This window comes from Podarcis liolepis (assembly GCF_965112155.1).
Source record: "Podarcis liolepis genome assembly, chromosome: Z".
Taxonomy (NCBI): Eukaryota; Metazoa; Chordata; class Lepidosauria; order Squamata; family Lacertidae; genus Podarcis; species Podarcis liolepis.
The window spans coordinates 28,272,022-28,294,155 of record NC_139570.1 but is presented as its reverse complement, the minus strand read 5'-3'; the positions used below and the strand labels follow the sequence as shown (position 1 = coordinate 28,294,155).

Sequence of the window (22,134 nt, the reverse complement as noted above, 5' to 3'; positions counted from 1 at the left end):
ATTCTTATTCTATTCTGATAGACTTCCTTCCTCCTCAACGTGGGTCTGATTTTATACTTGATAAACTGTTTCTTTCTCGTTTTGTCTTTTCTACCTTTCTCCATATGCTGTACTTGTAAGCCCTATTTTGTTTTGCAAAAATTACTCGAAGCAAGTCCAAGTTTTAATTTGAGGACACTCTTTTTAAAAATAATCTCTATACTTTCCCCACTCTTTTTGAAATGTTTGTTTACACTGTCCCCTAATCGCATCCATCATTTTTGCCAATTCAAGGTAATCAAACAGTCTATCTTGCCACTCTTTTTTTGTTGGTACTGTTTCACTTTTCCAATTTTTTGCAATTAGTATTGTTGCTGTCAGGGCAGTCAGGGGGCAGAGTTTTTATCTTGACTACCTAGTCCTGGTTATAAAGCTCTACTAGCTACTCCAGGCTAGTGCTGAGATAACCTTCTCTTCTGCCTCAGCTGCAGGACTGCTAACCATGGTTCTGAACCAGTCCTTGTCCAAGGTCTGGTGTTGCCTTAAGCTTCTGGTCTGTTCCACAATGCTGAGCCTACTGTTTATAATCTTCCTTGTGTCATCTTCCCATGGTTGTAGACATCACATAAGACAAGTTCTTAACACCTAATAAATGGCTAGAAGAATGACTTGGTGTTAGTTTGTGGAGGAGTTGCACTGGGGCCCAGTCTCTATTCTCTTTTAAAAAAAAAAATGGTTTCCCATTTTTAACATTAATATAACATCTTATTTCCTTTTACAAATTTTTAGCTCCACTCGACTTCCCTTCATTCCATTGTCTGGTTTTTGTATACCTACATCATATTTCCACAAATCTATACCATCTCAATTCTACATTTTTCCTTAATATTATTTTAGTCTTTAAGCACATGTAGAAGCTTCTTTCTATTAAATGTTGTGAGATTTATCTAAGTCCTGCTAGTGTCTTTATATGTTTACAATGATTGTCTATATATAGAATAAATTTACTCCACTCTCTCTGAACACTTGGTCACTCGGGCTTTGGATTTTCCCCACCAGCTTTGCCAGTTCCACATAGTCCATCATCTTCATCTGCTATTCTTCAACCGTCGGTGATTCTTGTTGTTTCTACTTTGGGACTAATAAAGTTCTAGCTGCCGCAGTAGCATATATAAACAATTTCCAGTCAACTTTTGATATTTCCTCTCCTGTCATACCCAACAGAAATGCTTGTTGGTTTTTTTGGAAAAGTATACCTAAACATGTTTTTTTAACTCATTATAAATCTTTCCCCAAAATAATTTAACATTATCACATGTCCACCACATATGGTAAAAAATCGCCTTCATTAGCATTACATTCCCAACAATTCTTATTTCTCCTTCTATACATTTTAGCTAATTTAGTTGGAGTTAAATACCATCTATACATCCCATGTTCCTGGGACACGTGCCACACCCCTGGGGGCAGTGTGCCACGCCCCCAGGACGTGCGCCGGCCACGCCCCCACCTGCTCTCCTCCTCCGGTGCCGGAGAATGAAGCTCCACCACTGATCTTGTAATTTCAAAACCATTTTTCTTTTGTCTTTGTTAAATATATCATTTATTTGATGATATTGCAGCCAACCTGTTAATACATCACCAACTTCATCAAATGGTTTCATTTCTAACTCACTATCGGCTTCCATCAAAATCTCTCTATAGGTGGGCCATTTTCCTTTCATATTTAATCTTTTAACTTTTAATCTTTTAACAGATATTGCTTCCACTGGGGATAGCCAGCAAGGTGTTTTTCTTTCTAACAGGTTTTTATACCTCACCCAAACATCATATATGGATTTCTTTATTGGGGCCCAGCCTCTATTCTCACTTTACCCCAGCAACATGGGAAGGAAACTCTCGAGTTTCAATCTGAATCTGCATCAAAGTGATTTTGCTTTGCTGCCTGAATCAGTTACTGCAATGTTTATCCTTCTGGCCAGATGAATTTCCTGTTCTGTAAATCTACACTGACATCTGCTGGCAGGCTTGAGGTAATTAAAAGCAAAAGTTTTTGATTCATCACCAAAAGTAGAGATCCGTGATTGTCTTGACTACTATCTTACCCTCCGAAACATTCTCCCCTCCTTAAACTTTCAGCTTTAATTTTTCTACCCAGGAAGCTGCTTCATACTGAGTCAGACCAATGGCCCTTTTAGATCAATACTGTCTACTCTGGCAGTTCTCTAGGGTCTCAACATACTTCCCCCTGAGTTCTACCTGGAGGTAAGAGAGATAAAACCTAGTTGAGTTTATTTTAGGCTATTACATTCACACCCTTCTTTTTCTTCCATCACCGAACCCAAAGCCGTTTCTAGTCAGCCAACCATTCAGTTGCTGATCAGAGTGAGACCTCCTTGGTTTCAGCCAAGTAGTGGCCTCATGTATGTAGCTTTAGACTGTACCCAGGGCCCATCTGCTAGGGGAAATAAGCAGCAATCAGAACTCTACCCAAATATTCAGAAAGAAGTAAGCATGTTCCTGATTTCTAGAATTCCAGCCAATGAGTGCAAAGATCAAGAGATAGTTGAAAAAACACACTTTGAACTTATTTTTGATTATATTTAAATGTTGATTCTATTATTGTGTCTTACATCACTTTAAAGATACACTGTAAACATTATTCAGATCATTTCACATTCATTGTGAAGATTTCCCAGTACTCCCTTTATCTTGTCAGCCACATTTCTGGCCACAAGCCTGTGACTGAGACTGGCTGGCAGCTCCTTTATGGAACTATAAATAGAATAATTTTCCATGCCAGGAAAGTTGATAGCTCCAGTTTTTGTGTGGAAAAGACAGTATATAAACCTTATGTATAAAGAAATAGCAAACCCCTTTCTCACTGATGTTGCCAGGTTACACCTGTTCAGAGGGGTGATGGCTGGAACTTCCATTGCTACCAAACAGGGAACCTTTGTGATTGTAAATATAGAGAAACACTTGAGTCCAGTTTTCCTCCAGCCTGGTGTTTTGGACTCCGGTTACTACCAGCCCGAGCTAGCACAGCCAATTGTTAGAGGTGATAGGAGTCACATTTGGTAGGCACCAGGTGGTAGAATGCTCTTGATGCTCTGCTACAGAATGACTTTAATCTACACTGAAACTGTGCAAAGATCTCACTTGAACAAACTGGAATGCTTGTAAATTTAGTTGTTGGCACAAGTGAAAATGAACAAAGCATAAACCCAAATGTTCTATTGGCAGCTTTTTAGTTTGTGCCCAGTGTTGGCTAGCACCCATTGAAGCTGGTAGGGCAAAAGGCAGGGAGACAAATATTAGGTAGAGGTAGAGGCAGAGGCAATGGCGGGCAGAAAAAAATGATTCTAATGTTTTCCCCTATCCTCCTCCCAAGTGAATTCTACGAGGGCAACACTGAAGCTACATACTCACATGTTTGTAGCAAAAAATGCATTCTTTCTCAATATGGAATTGTTCATGCTCATCCTCAATTAATCAATCTAGATTTATTCTAGATCCTGACATCCACAAGGGTGGGTGTACAAGCTCCCTTATCCCAAAGAAGTCCAATAAAGAAGACAACTTTCATTGTGCAGCCTTAATTTGCAGCCGTGTGATTGAATTGCATTTTGAAATAGTGACAGTCTAGAAGTGCCCTAAGCTTCTGCTGGCATGTTTTCTCTTCTTTGTACTGGTGTAAGTCTTCCCAAATGTCCTTTTTTGATTAATTTGTCTCTGAACTTTTGTATGCATGCTAAAATCTAATGTAGAAACTATTTTAAAAGAGCAGATTAACCTTGATTTAACAGCAAGCAAATTTATTTTTAAAAATTTCCATTGCCCTTAAATGGGTAAAAAGTCAGGTCAAGTTCTGCTTTGGGAAACTGCTGTCATCTTCAGCATTAAGCATGCCATATACCATGATAACACTGCAAACTGACCACTGACTTGCAGACACTACTTCCTGAGTTTCATTAAAAAATGAAAAAGACCTGTTTTAACCTTCTCTGCCTACTTGAGTTGTGTTCACCTGACCCCTTAGACTATCATAAAGGGGTTTTTTTTCCCTTGGAGCATTACACAGTTTTCCTCTCATCCTGTTCACATCAGCACGACTTCATTCATTTCTGTTTTTGTTCATACAGCAGAGGGTATCTTTACTCTGTGCAAAAGTGCTCACCCTGGCTACAGAAAAATTCAGAGTGGTTTAGGGACTCCAATCGATGACACTCTTGCTACAACATGGCTTTGTCACTGTGAGTCTCCATCTTTTTCCATTTCCAAAAGTAGTGATGCAGGCCTTACAAATCCCAACTGGATATTCAGTTTAAGAGAAAAATGTGCAAAACAGCAGGGCTTTTACAACAAATATGGGCATTTTCCCCACAACACGAAACTTGCAGAGGGGAAAAATACAGATGTGGTGGTAACCCTTTATGTATATTTTTAAGACCTACTTTTCCTCTCCCCATTTTTATTAGATTTGATTTGATACAATTTTATAAAGCTAAAAATGAAAACAGTAAGTAAGGCATAATAACAGAAACGGAACATCCCCTATTCCCCATCCTACCACCTCCCTCGCCCTCACAGTGTTTCTCACACTTGAGTCCACTGACCACTGATGGGAGTTATAGTCCAACAACAGCTAGGACTCAAGTTAGAGAAACACTATGTGATTCAGTTGCATTACAAATTAATTAAGAATTCTGATGCTTATGGGTAAGGACAGGCTCTGGCGTAAGGACACTAGCATCCTCTAAAATATTTTATCCTATACATCTCCATTGTGCAACTTGGAGTGATTGGAAGGAGTCTGGGTGGAGTTTCGCTTGTCCACTGTGGTGGAGATGAAAAGGACAACCATTAACCTCTCTAGAATTGCTATCGGATGTTCAGATGTTGATGTTATGATAGTATATGTTGTTGACTGGGTGATACAGTGGTACCCCGGGTTACATACGCTTCAGGTTACAGACTCTGCTAACCCAGAAATAGTACCTCAGGTTAAGAACTTTGCTTCAGGATGAGAACAGAAATCGTGTTCCGGCGGTGCGGCGGCAGCAGGAGGCCCCATTAGCTAAAGTGGTGCTTCAGGTTAAGAACAGTTTCAGGTTAAGAATGGACCTCTGGAACGAATTAAGTACTTAACCCGAGGTACCACTGTAATTGGTCTGTTCTGTGATTGTCATTAATATATGAAATAAGCCTCCAAATTGTAAAGAAAGTGTCTAGTTTCTCTTTGCTTTGAGCAACATGGAATTTGTGTTATCTTTTTGGCAATAGCCAATTCCATATATTTTTTTATAACATAGGTCTATACAGTGGTACCTCGGGTTACAGAGGCTTTAAGTTACAGATGCTTCAGGTTACAGACTCCGATAACCCAGAAATAGTACCTCAGATTAAGAACTTTGCTTCAGGATGAGAACAGAAATTGCATGGCGGTGGCGCGGCAGGCCCCATTAGCTAAAGTAGTACCTCAGGTTAAGAACAGTTTCAGGTTAAGAACGGACCTCCAGAAGGAATTAAGTTCTTAACCCGAGGTACCACTGTATGTAAGTCTTTCCATTTTGGGGCAACAGATAGATCTCAAGTCACGGTGTGGTGTGGTGTGGTGTGAGGTAATCTCTTCCTTAAAGACTGAGGTATTGGCATTAAAGTTGTTTATGTTTCAGAAAGCAGACTTGCTGGACAAAGACTTGTTTGACAGAGTGCAAACCATATACGCTTCAAAAGTGAGACATCTCATCCCCAGTCTACAACTGATTCCACCTAGCTCAAGTCCCCTCATTTGTGCACATGATTCATACATCTGAAGCTCTATGCTCACTGACCCTATTTGAGGATCTCTCTAATTCTGGCACAAAAAAGCAATCAGGTCTCAATTCTACACTATTTAAATTCCTAGTGGACCTCAAGTATGAAAGTGGAGGCAAAGCATGTCAAGCATGGGTTTAAATTTATGAATTACCGTATTTTTCCATGTATAAGACTAGGTTTTTCCCCCTAAAAAATAATGTCAAAAATTAGGGGGCGTCTTATACTCTGGGCCATCTCCCCCCATTTTCTTAAATCTGAGTCCCCAAAATAGAGGGCATCTTATACATGGGGGTATCTTATAGATAGAAAAATACAGTATGCCTAGGAAAGTATGTGGTCTAGTGCTTACTTTGACTGCTACTTCCATAGTCCTACACAAGGCACTTTAAAATTAGCATATCATTGGCACTTGATTCAGGTGAAGAGCCATGGTCATGGTCATACCTTGTTTTCTCTGTTTTACCAGAGGGGTTGTGAAGTCACTGGTTAATATATGCACCTATGGTGGAACTGTTGAAAATGAAGGGGTTTGGTAAAAGATAAGCAGAAAAATGAATTTTAGCTTACAAGTTTAGCCTTTTTAGGTGAAATATAACTAACACTGAAGAAAGTAATAATATGCTTAGAAAATCCCCTTTAAAAGCACAACTGCTCTTCTAGATACACATTTTTTTGTACTGCGTCATTACAAAATGAAGTTTAATGGATACTTGTCCTTATATATATTATATTCATGTTTATTGAATATGTATTTCCACAAGGCAACAATCTGGCAACAATTTGTTAGCTAATTGCTCATTTTATATGATGCAGCCATTTATTTGGGAATCTCAGTTGCGGCACATAATAATTATTCAGACATTTAGATTTATCCCCCTGCCCTTTCACTCTTACGATGTTGCAACATGAACAGAACCTTGTTGGAAACATTTTGTCCCTTCACTTAAGCAGTGACAGAAACGTAGGTGGAACCAGCCAAGTGCCTCTTCATTATCTCCCTGTATCCTTTTTGTGTCCTCTCCAAGTTTTTCTCAAATTTGTTCTGCTGTCCATTACGGTACTATGTTATTTATTACAATTAACATATAATTTCCCCGCAGATATGGCAGGCAGGCACTTATGTTGCCTGCTGAAATTGCTTTAAATGCCACTGTTGTCTTTACATCCAACCTACTTAATGTTCCCGGTGACAAAGTAAGCAAATATGAGGTTTTATGGAAACAATTACAGGCAAATGAGGCTTTTACATCAGTCATGATGTATAACAACACCTCTCCATAGAATATTACTCTAATCTAGCCATCAAATAGATAATACTTATTCATAATATCTCAGCCCACATGATCAGCATGCATTTGCTGCCTTAAAAACCTCTATCAACTTGCTCACTCGCTGGATCATCACCTTGTCGTGGTGCATGGGCTTGCACGTCCCTGTGATCCTTGTGAGCGGAGCCATTGGGAGTCTCGTACTGCCAGCAGGGTCACCCAAGGCAGTAAGGTCCAAGGAGAGGAGCTAGAGCAGTGGTTTTCAACCAGGGTGTCATGGCATCCTGGGGTGCATTGAATCATGGTCAGGGTGTTGCAGGCAACACTGGCCTCTGCCCCTCTTTCCTTCCCTCCCTCCTCTGACATCCTCTCACGTCTCTGCTTCCCAAAGGCTTGAACAGCTGTTTATTGCAGCAGCCATGACTATAAGTTCCACAGGTGAATAGTGCCTCTAGGAGGCACCTCTCTTTGGGAGGAGGGGCAGCTCAAAGACCAGGGATGGAAGCAACAGCTGCCTGGAGGAGAAGGAAGAGGAAAGGAGGCTGAGGGAACACTCCACAAGGGTGGGTGTTTGAAAAAGGATGAGAGACTGCCAGCTCTGCAGGCAAGGGGTGACATTATCGTGCTTCTAAGCCCCACAGGGGTGCTACAGAAAGACTGTAGTTAAGGGAGCCATGGACTCAAAAAGGTTGAACATCTCTGAGCTAGACAAAGAATGATCTAAGAAGTCCTCAAAGTCAGAACAGGCAGAAAATAATAAGTAGTATGTTACAATGGCTGTGGAGGTGGATGAAGGATACAGCAGATAAGAATCTACTAGTTGTCATGATGCTCATGCTATCAGAATAGAGCCTTACTGCATGAACTGATCTCGACTCATAAAAAATATTCACACACAAGCATCTTCCAAAAACCCATCCCCAAACCCACCCACCCCAAATGAACTTACTAGGGGCTGACACCCCAGGTTGCTTTGCTCACCAATCCCCTAGCCCCACCAATCCCCTTCCAACCCTCATCACCAAAGTCCATCCCTCCTTACTCCTTGCCCAAGCCCGCTCCCCTAATCCCCTCCCTTTACTCACCAAACCTCTACAGCTTCCCCGTGATGCTGCACCGCCTCTCTCAAACCAACTACCACTGCAAGCCCAGCTTCCTCACCCACTTCAGCCCCCTGCTACAAGCCCAGGTCTCTTGTCTGCTGCCTCTCTTCCTTACCTGTTCCTTGCCTATACAGTATAAATAGAAACTAACATACCTATTCCAAACTCTTCCCAATGAGATCCTCCTTAGTCATAACTGTAAGTGGAAAAGGAAACCATTTGTAAAAACCATGGTCCTGTAAAAAAAAACACAAACCAGGATAAATTCCAAATTCTTGTACCTTTCTTCATCAGCTGGGGAGTCCCTAACTTAAAATAATATTATATTGCTCATCAAGTCAAACATGTGGTTCTCTTAATGTTGGAAGATGACTCTGAGCAATGGGTACAATTAGAAACATATATAATTGATAATATCCCAACCACAGTCTACCACGTCTTTAAAACTAGAATTAAGAACACTACTACTATCAAAAATAGATTTACGTGAACTATGTTTAATGTATGGAAGGAGAAAATAGGAACATTGTCTCCAAGTTCACCCCCCCCCCGCTCCCTCTAGCTTTCCATCTATTCTTTTGTAAATCTCTTCACCAACTCTCTGTGACAAGATGGAAAGCCAAGAGTCTATGCTGCTTAATGAACATCTATGAGAGCAATACCCCACTAAGGGTACAAGAACTGCAAACTAAATGGGAGAAATTCATATATCATGGCTACTGTGCTACCAACTGGAAGTTTTTCTTCCAGGTTGTCTCGTTTGGCTCGGAGTGGCTAGGAGCCTGCCTGCCCATTCACAAGCTCCCCAGGCCACTCCTTTGCTGCTTTACAAGGAGGGAGGCACGAATACATCTCATTGCCAAGTGAGTAAGGGATTGGGGTGGGGGCGGGGGGTTGCCATGATACAGTTCCTTGCCAAGGGCACAAGGGAGCCTAGGTATGCCTCTGTTCTTGCATGCTACTCTGTCCTGCTTTTTACTAGTTGAGCTGCCCATTCTACCTCTATAGCAGGCTGGGATTTTTTAAAGCAGATTTCTAGCTGCACAAATGCCCTTCCCTATAAAAGTGGGAGAGCCAAACAAACAGAAAAAGTACTTTGTCCCTTGGTTGCACTCTGTATCAATGGAGGTTTCTCCATAGGACTCAGTGGCTCCTATCTACTTCACAACAATGATTCATACATTTATCTACTCCAGTAACTAACAGGTGCAAAAACAGGAAGATACGATGAAGCGTTACTTGCACAGCTGTAAAGGATGAAGAAAATGAAGTTCTTATCAAAAAGTAGAGGATGTTTTCATTGAGCTTGGGGAGTTTGTTTTAGGTATGGCAATTGAGCTTAAGTAATTTATTGCAAGTTCTGTTGCTTTACTCTCAAAACAATGCAAGTGTGAAATTTAAATGAGAGACTACCATCAATTCCTTAGCAACTATATCATAGTGGCTCCCTATTTTAAAGAAGTGAATAATGTTTCATAGTGGAACAAAATGAAAGGAAATTAAATATTAATTTAAAATAATTGCCATATTTCCAGAATTAAATTTAAGCTTGCCATGAGATCATGATGACTGCATAACTACAGCAATTATAGCATCGGGTTTCATTTAAAAGGTTATTAAGTGGACATGAATATTATTAAACTGAATAACCTTAAAAAAGCCTGGTACATTATTAATCTTATGCTATTTTCTTTTTTGTAAAGTTTTCTATTATTATATGTTATGATGTATATAAAACAGAGAGAACAATTATTATAACAGATAAAAATTAAAAAGATGAAAAACAAAGTTATAAAACATGCATGAAGAATGAGTATGGTTGCAAATGGGTTAAAAAAAACAAAGTCCAAGTTTGTTGTTGTTTAGTCGTTTAGTCATGTCCAACTCTTCGTGACCCCATGGACCAGAGCACGCCAGGCACTCCTGTCTTCCACTGCCTCCAGTAGTTTGATCAGACTCATGCTGGTAGCCTCGAAAACACTATCCAACCATCTATCAAAGTTATCATACTATCAAATCTGCTTCCAGATTTGCCAGAATTGCAATGAGGGCTGCCTTGAAAATGATGGTTCCACTGTATATGCCATAAAGGAATGCCAAATCACAGAAAAAGTGTGTGGCGGTTCTAGCTCTTGTCAAAATCTCAAATTATTTGTAATTTTTTCCATTATAGCTATATTCCAGAGAGATTGATACCAAGCATCCAATGTAAGATTTGGGGCAGTATTCCACTGAGTTGCAATTACTACTCATGCTGCCCAGATCATAACCTTATACTACTAATCTTTATACTTGGCATGCAAACCTCAGTATTACGGGTTACTTTCCTATTGAGAAAAAGTATTAAGCTTTCCTCCTAGATATGAATATTTGCCTTTCTAAAAACAAAGCACTGAGAAGGAAACATACTATATCCATATTATGTTCAGCACTTTAAAAAGTATATAAATTATAAATTATTTCCTACCAGACTTAACATATTGGAAAGAACATGAATCATAACCAGGTCCCTCAAAGATATATAGCTGATCTGAAAGGTCTTTAGTTTCATGAAGTTCCATAAAATACACAAAACACCCCTAATTCTAGTGGCCCTGGATGTATAAAAAGTTTTTGACCCTGTTAATTGTAATTTTTCATTAAGCTCTCTTTCTTGTTATAGGTTTGGCCTCAAATTTACTGCCACATGCTATTTATTCAACCTACCACTGCATAGATATGAGCTAATGATCTAGATTTGTGTGTGTGTGTGTGTGTGTGTGTGTGTGGAGAGAGAGATAGAGAGAGAGGGAGGGAGGTACCAAACAGGGCTGCCCACTGTCCCCCAACTTTTCATATTAGTCTTTGAATTTTTGGCTAACACTCTTTGGTCCAACCTTACTATCACAGGCATTAATGCTAATGGCACAGAACAGCTGTTAAACTTTTATGCTGATGACATTCTGCTCATCCTGCAAGGCCTCGAGACAGTTGTTCCCCTACCTCATATCTGAGTTGGAAACTTGTAATGAGAGCAGGCTTTTGAGTGAATTTTGGAAAGACATAGGATGTCAGATGATGTCTTTGAATATATACCCAGGTACCCAAATTTCCTTATTCCAGATATTAGGTATTCTTCTCTCTATAATTAATACTTTTGGGTATATAAACATCTGCATAAATCTTTTAGAGCAAATTATTGTGTCAAATGACAGAAAATACTTCCAGTGGAACAGACCATGGGTACAGCCAGGGTTTTTGGGGAGAGAAGGACTTTTGCTTCGGGGGCAGAACTGAGCTATCTGTGACTCAGTCGGTCAGCTTAAGGTTGTTGTTTTTTTAATTAACTTGTTTGAGGGGGTCAGCTGCCCCTCCTACGCCCATGGAACAGACTAAATTAAAAAAATTCCAGCTGTCTGGCAGCTATAAGGAAAGTAATCTTCCCGAGCTGTCCTGCCTGTATATTTTTGTTTTTAACAACAGTGATTCTGTCCTTGATACTAAGCTGCTGGCAGAGTATAGTTGAATTCTTAACTTTTAAAAGTAGAGATCAAGAACCTCTAACGTTCATAGATACGGACCTGCCTCTGAAGAAGGCTGGGACATTCCTCTATTTAAGATTTATTATGAGTCAAAGCAGATTCAACATCCAATTTATTTCATGGCAAGAAGGCAAATAAATCAGTAGGTGTAGGTGGAAAAGGGAATCTTAGGTTGGATTATACAGACAGCATTCATTTTGTTAAAATGGTGTTATGTCACTTCTCTGAAAAGAAACAGACTGCACTTTGGCAGGGACTCTACAACTTTGGAAACACAGAAAATAAAGGCTTTTACCTAACATAACCTTCTAAATCATGCTACGCTATTACCTGGACTCTGCCTCATGTGATAGGCAATTTAATATAAACTTTGAACAGGGAGGTCTTTACAGATTTAGATATTTCATCTAAATTTCACTTGCCTTAGCTAGGGATTTGCCCAAATCTTTAAATTACGGTATATAATTTAAAGGAGAGTGTAAGCAAATGCCGGGTCTTTGAGCCACTATCCTTAGTAGGGTAACAACTGATCAATAAAGACTTTGGCACAGTGGACAAACTGAAGGAAGTGTGGGAATCTGATTGGTCTATTAATCTTGAAAATACCCATTGGTCTTCTATTTTTGGAACCTTTATTTTTAAGTCAACACCTGTATCCATCAAACAGACAACGCTAAAAAAAATTGTTGTTCTTTTGCAGCAAATATGTCAATCCTTCTGCTACTCCCCTGTGTTGGAAAGGATACAGAGAAGTTGGCTTGTGCTAATCTATGTGGTGGCTCTGTTGTAAGGTTTCCAAATTTGGGGATTTTTAATGAAATAAATAGAAGAAATAACAGGGCAAAAAACTGTAAAATCCTTTGATTTGGCATACTTTTGGCCTTTTCCAGGAAACAAATGTGGGACTGCTGTTTAAACCTCTTATTGGATGCTTATTTGTGCCAGCTCAGTTGGTTATCGCTTGATACTTGAAGGATGACACTGGAGCCACCAAGGATAACTGGCATAATAAGGTTGGGCAAATTGCATTATTGGAGGACTTAACTAACCAACAGCATGCAAAAGTGTTGGTTGGCCCAGCATTGGCCTACTTCTCCTGCAGTACCCCTCCTTAGTGGCTCAGATGTGCCTGGGTATGGAGCCCACCCATATCCTGGTGTGGGGACATACCCTGGATTCAAAACTATTCCACCCAGTTAGGACTCCTCCTGTAGCTCTTGATGTATGTTGCTATGTCTTGAGGATGGAGGCAAAAGAAAATGCCCCATGTTGCGTCTGCATATTATCTGCTGCTGTGGCTGAATAATTAGGGAATTGCTCTGTGGTGCAATGAGCTGAAGCTTCTCCAAAACTATCCATGCATTCTTAAGGAGAACAAGTAACACAGTTCTAGTGGAAAAGAACCTCTTAGCTCTTATCCTGATAAGAAGGGAAATATTCTTTAGGTATTCTTTAAAACAAAACAAAAAACACAACTGTCAGGTTGTACAGGTACAGTTTTATCTGTAGGTATATTTCTAATTTCAAAAACAAACAGTATCTCATGAATAAAGCTTAATTTAGAAACCATTATTGTACTCTACCAACATAAGTATCTTAGTGAACCTGGGGGGATTTTTTTATTTGGCTCTGTATCCTGTGGTTTTAGCTCAGAGAAAACTGTTTCATAAACAGTGCAGGTGTCTCATCTTATTCAGTAGGGTGTGTCCATTTGTTTCAGACATATAGAGACATATGACACCACAGAACAGGAAGAAAAATGAAATACAAACCTACCCACCTACATGTAAAGAGATGCAGAGACACAGGATCTAATGCTGAGAAATGGGCAGGTACTGAAGAAAAGCAGAGGGTAAGGGCTTCTGCTGAGGTTTTCAGCTGAGTAGAATTTTGAAAGTTGTCTGTGAGGTTTTGAGGAATTTAAAATATTATGTCAAAATGAATTTAAAAAATTAATTGGATTGTTATATGTTTTGAAATGAAGTGACTGTACTTGTATTGATGTTATTTTTATCCATTTTTCTATTATGCTGTAGGACATCTTGGATATATTTATGTGGGGAAATGGTGAGCAAATTGAGGAAGAAGAAGGAGGAGGAGGAGGACGAGGAGAAAATTCTAGAGAACCTATTTGAAGGATTTCAGTTGCAGTGATGTTTTATGGTAAATTTTGAAGTGCAGCAGTTCATCATGGCAGCTCCAATAGCAATTTCCCTTGGGAGAGTTAAAAATGCAGATGTATTGATCTAATATTTACACACAAACATGCGCACACAATAAAGACCAGTTCTATGTGGCATAATACTCCATTTATTAGAAAAAAGCATGACTGCCATCATGCATAGCCAGTCACCAGGGAGTAAGCTCCAATAAACTCAGTATTATGTATTTATGACTCTGCAGAGGAGGAAGAGGAGGAGGAGGAGGAGGAGGAGGAGGAGGAGGAGGAGTTTGGACTTGATATCCCACCTTTCACCCCCCTTAAGGAGTCTCAAAGAGGCTAACAATCTGCTTTCCCTTCCTCCCCCACAACAAACACTCTGTGAGGTGAGGCCGAGAGACTTCAGAGAAGTGTGACTAGCCCAAGGTCACCCAGCAGCTGCACGTGGAGGAGCGGAGAATCAAACCCGGTTCACCAGATTATGAGTCCACTGCTCTTAACCACTACACCACACTGCACTCATTAATGCCAGTATGGACTTCTGACAAGAGCTTCACAAGATCATTTTTGGTAGCAAAGCCTACTCCATGTATTCAACGTTCTTGTTCATGTATTCCAGAAGAATGTGTAGCCTCCTTTTTCTTCCTTCAGTTGTCCCTCTCCTGCTCTTCGAGTTTCTTGAAGCACTGCAATATTGATGTTAAAATGTTGCAACTCTCTTGCAATGATGGCAGTTCTGTGTTTGGGATGTTTGTTATCTGTGTTATCCAACAAAGCCCGTATATTCCATCTTCCAAAGTTCAATTGTCTTACGACCACTGGGTGGTAACCCCACTGGGCGTGGTAATCCATTCAGGGGGAAAGGAGGGTAGACTATGTTTAGGAAACTTTTTCTAGCCCCTCCGCCTTTTTGGGATGAGCAGAGTAGATCCTAAATAGGGCTGCTCAGTCAAGGACACAGCTGCCGAGCTGCTCAACTGCCTCATTCCTTGGGTCAGAGTGACTGAATATGTATCCACCGCCCATGTGCTGGTTCATAACTAGGAGCTTTCAGATTTCACGGTCCTGCCCCCGTTACCATTTGCCAATCACCATGGGCCTTTTTTGGGTTTGGGATTTGGTTTTGGAAGACACCAATGCACAATCTCCGATGGCATGAGTATCACGAAGACTGGTAGATTCTTCTGCCTGTTCTGCCGTTGAGGACTTCTTGGATCCTTCTTTGTCTAGCTCCTCCCCCTTTGACCTTACTGCCTTGTGTGACCCTGCTGGGAATATAAGACTCCCAGCAGCTTCACTCACAAGGGTCATAGGAGCATGCAAGCCTACTCACCACAATGAGGTGATGATCTAGCAAGTGAGTCTGAAAATCACAATACCAGTTACTGCATAGGGTAAGATGAATTCCAGATGATAGCTATAAGAATGAATGATATTGATCAATATGTCTAAAGTAACGAAGATCATTTTTAATTATATGATTGATCTTGTATCTTTTATTTTTAAATAAACTACCAAGAATGAGGAATAGCTGGGACATGGACTGAATGGCATAAAAGGAATATTTGGGTATCCTTAACTGGGGCCCTTGTGCATCAAGGGGAAGATAGTGTGGGATATTGTGCAAATAAATGATAGGCAGAGAGAAATGCCAGTTGTTGGGGAGGATGACATACAAATGTTATACATGGGTTAAAAGGGGAACAGAGTAGTGCTAGGTAATGGGTATGCATCCAATATATTGCTAGAGGCTGGTGAGGTAATGAAACTATGAAATGCCAAATGTTTTCTGCAGTACAGTGTCTGGGGTAGTGAACAGATATGTTTGCCAACAAGAATAGCACAAGGATCCTAAAAAAACCCTACAAAATATGAAATTACTGGCAAGAAAAGGGCTAGAAAGTTTTAAGAATTCCTCTCAGGTAGCATCTCATAGAAGATGTTGAAATTGGTTTTTGTATTTCTTAAGACTGTGGTTTACTCCTCTAAGTTGGTCAGAATGTGCATTCATTTTAAATTGTTTTTCTCCGTGACACGAGCAATGACTCTGAAGCTCTCTCATATTATCTCTGCCAAGAATGAGCATTGCTAAGCAAGAATGAACAGAGCCATGTGTCAATCAAAGGTAAATATATGACCTAATGTAAGTTCAACATTATTGTTATATGTTCTTGAGCAATTCAAAGTCCAATGGGCTAAAAAAAGGTTAAAACTCCTTTTCATCCTTTCTAATAGGGGCTTTGTTTCATCACACACTTCGGCTGGGAGTTTCATTTTCTCTTAGTTTGCTGTTCTTGTTATAACAGCACTATGAATTTTGTTTGCTCCTTGGATTTATGCTAATTCTTTTTATGTATATTGGCTTATATTTTAATATTTTTGTCTTACTGTAATATTACTGCTCAGAGGCCTCTTGCTCAGAGGCCTCTTGATGAAAAGGCAGCCAGAGGAAAAATGGAAATCTAGATAAGCTTGCAAATCTGAACACCATAAAACACTGGCTGGACAGTTTGACTTCAAGGTCAGTTCTCTGTGGACCAGCTGCTGTTTTTCTCTGTTTAGGTCACCTCACAGAATACTTTTATGAGTTTGGTGCAGAGAAGTAGGCTGTATGCCAAGACCCAAGTGTTAAAATATAAACAAGGATTCAAATTCCTGGTGAGATGAAAGCCTAATTAATGGGCCATTAAGTGAACAAAAGAAGTGAATCTGTGCCAGACAATAAATGGGTTGAGCCCTTCCCTCAACTGGCTGGTAGTTAGAAAGACAAAGGCTAGAGAGTTGGAAGATGTGAGCTAGGAGCTAGGAGCAGAAAGCAACAGGTTGGAAAGCCAGAGTGTTGTGTGATTTATGTTTAAATCCAAGACTGTGGCTATGGGGCAAGCAAAGCACTCTTGGAGTGTTAATGCTGTGAACCCCTCCATCCAATGCCAGGTGGCCTTTTAGGAACCCCACGACAATGGATCAAAATGGGTTTATTAGAATTATTGGTTGGTAAAATAAAAAACGTATTAGGAGATAATCTGCAAAAGGGGCCTGGATATTTGGACAGCCTAGGGGCTTCAATAGGCTTTAATCCGACACTGCCTCCATTGTTGTACAGTGGTTCCTCAGGTTACAGACGCTTCAGGTTACAGACTCCGCTAACCCAGAAATAGTACCTCAGGTTAAGAACTTTGCTTCAGGATGAGAACAGAAATTGTGTGGCGGTGGCATGGCAGCAGCAGGAGGCCCCATTAGCTAAAGTAGTACCTCAGGTTAAGAACAGTTTCAGGTTAAGAACGGACCTCCAGAATGAATTAAGTTCTTAACCCGAGGTACCACTGTATATATGTGTAAATAAACCATATATCACAAAGATACCAGTCTCCGCTGTGCCACATTTTTAAGGAAGTGATTGGAACCCATGGAATCTCACACCACTTGAAGACTGGGGTGGCATGCAACAATACTTTCTAGAGTTGCATATAAATGTGCGATGCAAACTTAATAAATGATAAAAAACAAATATAAAATGGGCACAGTTTATGTAACACCCCACCACTTTTTAGGACTGATGGAGAAACTGTGTAGACAAGAAAAACAAAAGTGCATTGTGTTCAATGGGTCTGACTCCCTAGGATGTGTGTTTAGGATTGGGCTACAAGCGTAAGTGCAGGAACCCATCAGGAGGTTTTAGTGTTTTAACTTTTGTATGTTTTAAAGTAGCGTTGCGGATTTTGCCCACCCCCACCCAATTTAATTTTTTTATCTTTTCATAAACAGCTTGTGTGTGTGTGTGTTACAAACAAGCGGTGTATAAATTATATGAAATAACTAACTCTCCCCCTTCACCTGCAAGGAGCATAAGGTGGCCTCACAACAGCTCTGCCAGGTAGGTTAGGTTGAGAGCAGGCAAAGACGACCCGCGGGTCATTCCCCGCGGCTTGAACCCTGGTCTCCCAGGTCGCTCGAACCGCGTCTGCACCGCGCTGTAGCCTGCGATTTGGGGCTACAGTTTGGCCAAGGGCGGCGGCATCTGAGCCAGCCATTCATTTTATACATCTTTTGTGTGTGTGACACAGAGAGAAAAGAAACTTATGGGGGGCACCTGGAGGACAACCAGCCGGGCGCGCGTGTGAGGCGTTGTTTTGAGGGGCGGCGGCAAAGGCAAAGGCAGGCGGGGAAAGAGGCGGCGGCAGCGGCTGTTTCGAGGGGTGGAGGCGGGCAAGCTGAGGCACCTGAGCGGCACCCGCCTCCTCTTTCTCCTCCCTCTCTCCGCCCTCTCAGTGGTTTCGTCTTTCTTTCTTTCTTTCCTCCGCCCGGAAACTCACAAGAGAAGCAGCCACGTTGCCTCAGCCCTACCGACCTGGGCCGGGTTCGGCGGCGGCGGCAGCGGCAGCGGGTCCCCTGAGGAGAGCCAGGAGCCCGCGCTTTTCCTTGGCGCCTTTCCCGCCCTCCCGCGGGTCTGAGGAGCCCTCTCCCCCGCGCCTTACCTCCACCAGGTGAGTCCGCCTCCCTCCTCCTCCCTCCTCCTCCTTCTCCCGAGCTGCCGTTGGGATTGAGACCGGGTCAAGCGCGGAGGGGGAGACGCACCCAACATCGTTAATTCTCACCACAACACACACACACACACACACACACACAAACACCCCGCACATTAGAGTTTAAAAGTTTCGGGGGTTGGATGGGAAGGGTTGCGGCTTCTTTCAGAGAGGATCGCCGAGTCTCCTTTGACCACCTCAGGATGACTTCCGTGCCCTAAGAGGGGTGTGGAACCAATAATAATAGTAACAACAGCAGTAACAAGGCATAAAAAATGACTCATGTCATTTTGAAGCTCAGGAAGAGCTTCAAAATGTTACTTGGGTTGTGGTGAAGATGAGTTCTGTGTTGTTGTTTTAACTATTCGCTGACTTCTGTTTTGAGAAAAATCAACCAGGCGATTTGCAAAACTCCTCGGATTAAAATTTTGGATTAGTTTGAATAGGGGTTTATGCTTGGGGGGATTATTATTTCCCTGATGTCTCCCCCCCCCCCAATAATTCCCTTCATGATACTTATGTTAATAATTGTATAGCTGAATTTATAGTTCAGAGCTCTGTGACGTGTTTGTCACCCTCAGTGTCTTTAGGACCAGCTAAGAGTGAGCAGTTGTCCCATCTCACAGGCTGGTGGTTGTGAAGATAAACTGGGGAGAGAGGTTCCATCACTTATGTGGTCCTGATCCCCCATGGAGGTAGGGCAAGATAAAAATGCAAGTAGTCAGAATTGTTCAACAGGGTTTAGAAACTGTCCTCGGTTCATGGACAAACATGAATGGGAAGGGTGGAACTCAGTAGAGCTTCAGGTGTTTTTATAATACAAATACATTATATTATTAATATTAATCTTAATGGAATGGTTGGGATCAACACAGGAACCAAACCATGTTTTGAACCACCCAGCAGCAGTGCAAGAGCAATTATTATGGATTAGTGACTTCTTAATAAGTTTTAGGTGCTCTTTTTGCCTTGTGACGTAAGAAGTGGGTTTATTCCGTCGTTTGATGCAATAGCAATAGTTTAGATTGTACAGAGCAAGGAGGCCATAGGTGTAACAACTTGTGATCTCCCAAAACTGCAAGCAACCCCACCAGTCACTGGCGAGTTATTCTCTGTTTTTTTCTTACCTGCCTATTAAATACTGGGTGATGAGGATGGGTTTGTCAGGCTAAAATAAATACATACAGGCTGGTATGGTCATATTTGGTGTCTCACAGTTTGTGCAGCCTAACCCATGGCTATCACAAACACTGATGAATGTGTTTGGTATATTTCTATCCAGCTTTTTAAGACAAGCACTCACAAACATGTAAAAAAATTAGATTTAGAGCTAATTAGGCTTAACTAAGCGTTAGTCCCATTGAACTTCTGAGTTGGTATGCTGTTGCTATAGAACGAGGAGATAGCAGTTTTTAGTTATGCAGTGAGTGTTTCCGGAGAAGCAAATCACATCAAGGTCACTGGGATTTGTTTACCTTCTAGTAAGTGTTTAGTCTTTCATCCTATTTAGGAGTCATATGCAAGCCTACTCAGTGATTTTTCCTGTTTAGAGAAATGCGTATAATATTGCAGTCTAAATCCTGATTAATTGTGATGTTATGTATTAAAATCTAACAGTTGCTTCTGAAAATGCTGTATCACAACACGCCCACCCCATGTGCTCTTCTGACTAACTCTACACGGTATATTTACTCCTGCCTAATTTACCACTTTCCCTTTTTTGTAGTGCCAAAAAAAGAAAAGAACCTAGTTGCAAAGCAAATGTAGAATAAATAGTATTCTGAAATAATGTTGTGATTCACAATTGCCCTTTTCTATGTAAATCTTAGTTTGGACTTTGCCCTTTTTGATTAGGTAATCTTGTTTGCCTTCAGTTTCGTGAAACAGGTAATAATTGAATTGGCTCTCTTTTGTGGAGTTCTTTGGAGCCTCTGTACAAAACCTATTGCTATGTAAGCATTACTTCACTCCAGGTACAATCCAAAACCTGGCTGCTACCCAATGGGCTTTTTGAAGTGGCCTCTCCCTGCACCTCAAAATGCCATGTTTCAGGGCTATCCACTGCAAGCAGGCAGAAGAGACTATTCTGTGCCAGCAGAGTGATGTTGGTGTCATTCCACAAGTGCAGAAGAACACGACTGTGCCTCCACTCAATCTAACCCTCTTCTAGCCTGGCAGAAAGGGAATTTGGCGGCTTGCACAGTTTGTCTTGATTTTTAAATGAGCAATTACACATTTGTGCAATAAACACAGTGATCCAATTCACACATCATGGTAAACCATAATTAATGGTTTGCTCTGTATTCTCCTTACTAGTGCTGGGGGGAAACAAACAAGCATCCCTGGCTCTGCATTGCATCTGATCAGGGATCATGATTTGCTTACTCTGTGCCCTCTTAGGAATGAGCATGGTAAGTCATTAACCATGATGTGATGTTCAAATGGGGCCAATTTCAATGGCCTTTGTTTTCGAAATACGCAAGTGAGAAAATAAATAGTGACACAATAACAAAAAGAACAATGTGTTTTGGCACCTTAATGACATACACATTTATTATGGCATTTGCTTTTGTATAATACAGGCATTTAATCAGATGTATGAGGTGTTATCCTGAGTTTCAGGTATATATATACCCATGGGGTGGCATGTTGGAATTATAAACAGTCAGATCAAGAGTTCAGGATAAAACTTCATGCATCTGATGAATTGTATTGTGGACCATGACAGCTTATGCCATAATAAATCTCTTAGTCATTAAAGTGCCACAAGACTCATTTTGTTGTTTTTGCTGCAACAGACGAACATGGTTATGTCTCTGGACAATGAATAACAAAGTGAAAGATGCATGAAAAATGTAAAGACAAGGAAGAAGAAATGTTTTTCTGATGCTGTTTTACTAGGGTGGAACTAATGAGATACATCCAGTCTCTTAAGTGTCATGTAATGCTTCCTTTCTTATTAACAGTTCATCAGTTTATTTTTCTGTGAGCTGCTTGAAGTTGTGATGAATATGATATCTTCTGTCCAAAGTCTACTTTTGTAACTCATAGTCAAAAGATGAGAAACATAAATATGATTCACTCATTTCAGCTTCCAGCTAGTGATAAATGAAAGAGAAGGATTGTAGAGCTCTACATATATTGCAGATAAAGATGGCTTTGTGCTTTCAAAGACCTCATCTTCCAAAAGCCCAAGTCTTACAGAGGAAATTGCTGGTTAAACCCCTGACTTTGCCTTTTGAGGCAATATAATAACTATGTTTCTTCACTGAAAAGGATGGTTGAGGAAGAAAATTAAATAGAGCATTACCTACATATTATGTGGATTAACCACAGAGAAATATAGAATAACAGAATTGTAGAGTTGAAAGGAACCACAGGGGTCATCTAGTCCAGTCCCCTCCATTACAAGAATCTTTTTGCCAAATGTGGGACTTGAACCCATGACCCTGAGATTAAGAGACTTGTGCTGTACTGACTGAGCTATCCTGTGGGCATCGCAGGAGCAGAGTACTGTACATAATTTTTTTAGTCACTTGGGAGGTGTCTTCTTGATGGTAACAAAGACCACTTTATATACTATCCATAGCATTTTTATTGAAATGTTAGCGTGAGAGTTCTGTAAAGATAATGTTAAGGGGAGCAATCATGCTTGCTTTTCTAACTGTATAATTCTTGGTGCTCTTTGTGTATCCTAGAACAAATAAGGGAGTGCCTAATAATCCATTGTTTGTAGAGAGAAAAAGTGAATTCTGA

The 22,134-nt window shown here is 40.7% G+C and overlaps 1 protein-coding gene and 1 long non-coding RNA gene across 3 annotated transcripts in view; one reads left to right on the top strand and one right to left on the bottom strand.

The window, feature by feature from the left end:
- LOC310698390 overlaps nucleotides 1-18,278 on the bottom strand; it is a 35,742-nt gene extending 17,464 nt beyond the window's left edge. The window contains exons 1-3 of one of the 2 annotated variants that reach the window (XR_014521490.1): nucleotides 18,169-18,278; nucleotides 8,329-8,409; nucleotides 6,247-6,312 (exon numbers count right to left, since the gene is read on the bottom strand). This is a non-coding gene — a long non-coding RNA (uncharacterized lncRNA). Of the gene's footprint in view, nucleotides 1-5,987; nucleotides 6,313-8,328; nucleotides 8,410-18,168 lie in introns of those variants that run through there. The other variant, XR_014521491.1, reaches the window with a different exon arrangement.
- Nucleotides 17,725-22,134, top strand: part of LOC310698200 (ligand of Numb protein X 2-like) — a 43,436-nt gene continuing 39,026 nt past the window's right edge. The window contains exon 1 of the mRNA XM_083485128.1: nucleotides 17,725-18,339. The gene's annotated coding sequence lies outside the window, so the exon portion shown is untranslated. The remainder of the gene's footprint in view (nucleotides 18,340-22,134) is intronic.